At 37.4% G+C, this 3193-nt stretch overlaps 1 long non-coding RNA gene across 2 annotated transcripts in view; it reads right to left on the bottom strand.

The window, feature by feature from the left end:
• The window catches only part of LOC147873242 (uncharacterized), a 124506-nt gene that overhangs the window by 21193 nt on the left and 100120 nt on the right, over positions 1-3193 (bottom strand). The window lies entirely within an intron of this gene.

Raw genomic sequence — 3193 nt, 5'->3', positions numbered from 1 at the left:
TTGGTGTCATTTGAATTGGTGAGTTTTCTTGATTCCTTGTCATCTTTTCTATTTTTGTGCGTCTAAGCCCTTTGATGCATATGTGCTAACGGCACGTAGGTTTATAGCTTCCTTCAGTTTTTTCACATTTGTCAGTTAGTACATTAAATTTTTATGAAGATTAGAATGCTATTGCGTGTAGGCCTCGATTTTCGCCTTGATGCGTTGCTTTACGGAATGTCGTAATCAGAGTCGGAGTAAATTGAAAGTCTTTTATTATGTAAATGAATGGGAAGTCAATGACGTGGGTTCCCAGCACGGAAACGTTGATGAGTAATACAATGGCATTGCTGTAACGGTCTGAAATAATTTAATAAAATGAAGGGAATTTAAGAAATATATTTTACACGCTTACAATCGGCAGTTCGTTGGTCCGCGATTGACTGCGGGTCTTTAATGCAATTGATGTGTACAGTCATCTCTGCTGTTATGCGATAGTTGCATTCATTTGAGAAGCCGGCCAGTTGAAAATCGCGTGGTAAAAATAACCTCGGTTCCTCCGCAGAGATTAAATTAGTCCTTTGATAGTTTAAAGGGCCTGGAATGAAATTGCATATGAGCAAACTCGCATATGCGAAAGTTTCCATTTCACGAATGTTTTTTCCGATTCATCGATGTCATTGGAGCAAATTCGCGTTAACGAGACATACGTAATTGTAGAGAGGACTGTATTTATAATTTTCATTCGAAATGAGCGATGTAAGAATTACGATTTAGTATAAGAATTGGTACGAGAAACATTGTAAAATGTTGTAAATAATAGTAAAATATATTTTTTTGACTTTTTGGTTTCAAAATTGGCGTTGTTCTGAATCCGCGCAAATCGAGGTCCACCTGTGTGTTAACAGTAACTTGCGTCTTAGTTTTTCAGGACTTGGATAAACCTGACCAGCACTTTTCTTGAGTTTTGGGCATCTCTCGATTTCAGTTGACGCATACTTGCTGGTAGTAGGAAAACTTTGTATCTTGTTGTAGGTCTTTACTACTGGTATGAATTGTCTACTTTTGCTTGTCGAACGACAAGGCCCTGTTGTGTAGGTGGTAGCAGTACTTAACTCTATACCTTTGCTTTAGTCTTTCCTTATTTGGCAGATTGTGCTTGAAATTATTATTAAAGCTACAATGATGTTGGCTGGAGCACATTAATATTTTGTTTTTGTTTTTCAGGATTTCCAACAGCGCCGAAACGCTGGGTCGCAGATACATCATCTTAATAGGTGAGCTTTTACTTCAAATTATTATTATGAAAACTGCAATTATGTTGTTGTTGTTGTTAATTCGACCTCGTTTATTTTTTTCAGGATTTCCAACAGAGCCAAAACGCGGGGTCGCAGATACATCATCTTATCTTAATAGGTGAGATCTCACTTCAATTTATTATTATGAATACTGCAATTATGTTGTTGTTGTTAAGTGGATCTCATTTATCTTTTTCAGGGATTTTCAAGAACCTGAATATGACCATTGCCACAGCCGTACCTAGGGGGCAGAGTTAATTGGTGTCATTTGAATTGGTGAGTTTTCTTGATTCCTTGTCATCTTTTCTATTTTTGTGCGTCTAAGCCCTTTGATGCATATGTGCTAACGGCACGTAGGTTTATAGCTTCCTTCAGTTTTTTCACATTTGTCAGTTAGTACATTAAATTTTTATGAAGACTAGAATGCTATTGCGTGTAGGCCTCGATTTTCGCCTTGATGCGTTGCTTTACGGAATGTCGTAATCAGAGTCGGAGTAAATTGAAAGTCTTTTATTATGTAAATGAATGGGAAGTCAATGACGTGGGTTCCCAGCACGGAAACGTTGATGAGTAATACAATGGCATTGCTGTAACGGTCTGAAATAATTTAATAAAATGAAGGGAATTTAAGAAATATATTTTACACGCTTACAATCGGCAGTTCGTTGGTCCGCGATTGACTGCGGGTCTTTAATGCAATTGATGTGTACAGTCATCTCTGCTGTTATGCGATAGTTGCATTCATTTGAGAAGCCGGCCAGTTGAAAATCGCGTGGTAAAAATAACCTCGGTTCCTCCGCAGAGATTAAATTAGTCCTTTGATAGTTTAAAGGGCCTGGAATGAAATTGCATATGAGCAAACTCGCATATGCGAAAGTTTCCATTTCACGAATGTTTTTTCCGATTCATCGATGTCATTGGAGCAAATTCGCGTTAACGAGACATACGTAATTGTAGAGAGGACTGTATTTATAATTTTCATTCGAAATGAGCGATGTAAGAATTACGATTTAGTATAAGAATCGGTACGAGAAACATTGTAAAATGTTGTAAATAATAGTAAAATATATTTTTTTGACTTTTTGGTTTCAAAATTGGCGTTGTTCTGAATCCGCGCAAATCGAGGTCCACCTGTGTGTTAACAGTAACTTGCGTCTTAGTTTTTCAGGACTTGGATAAACCTGACCAGCACTTTTCTTGAGTTTTGGGCATCTCTCGATTTCAGTTGACGCATACTTGCTGGTAGTAGGAAAACTTTGTATCTTGTTGTAGGTCTTTACTACTGGTATGAATTGTCTACTTTTGCTTGTCGAACGACAAGGCCCTGTTGTGTAGGTGGTAGCAGTACTTAACTCTATACCTTTGCTTTAGTCTTTCCTTATTTGGCAGATTGTGCTTGAAATTATTATTAAAGCTACAATGATGTTGGCTGGAGCACATTAATATTTTGTTTTTGTTTTTCAGGATTTCCAACACCGCCGAAACGCTGGGTCGCAGATACATCATCTTAATAGGTGAGCTTTTACTTCAAATTGTTATTATGAAAACTGCAATTATGTTGTTGTTGTTGTTAATTCGACCTCGTTTATTTTTTTCAGGATTTCCAACAGAGCCAAAACGCGGGGTCGCAGATACATCATCTTATCTTAATAGGTGAGATCTCACTTCAATTTATTATTATGAATACTGCAATTATGTTGTTGTTGTTAAGTGGATCTCATTTATCTTTTTCAGGGATTTTCAAGAACCTGAATACGACCATTGCCACAGCCGTACCTAGGGGGCAGAGTTAATTGGTGTCATTTGAATTGGTGAGTTTTCTTGATTCCTTGTCATCTTTTCTATTTTCGTGCGTCTAAGCCCTTTGATGCATATGTGCTAACGGCACGTAGGTTTATAGCTTCCTTCAGTTTTTT

This window comes from Zootermopsis nevadensis, unplaced genomic scaffold (genome assembly GCF_977971745.1).
Source record: "Zootermopsis nevadensis isolate Lab colony 2312 unplaced genomic scaffold, Znev_1.0 Znev_ptg000021l, whole genome shotgun sequence".
Classification (NCBI taxonomy): Eukaryota; Metazoa; Arthropoda; class Insecta; order Blattodea; family Termopsidae; genus Zootermopsis; species Zootermopsis nevadensis.
This window is presented reverse-complemented; position numbering and strand designations above follow the sequence as displayed.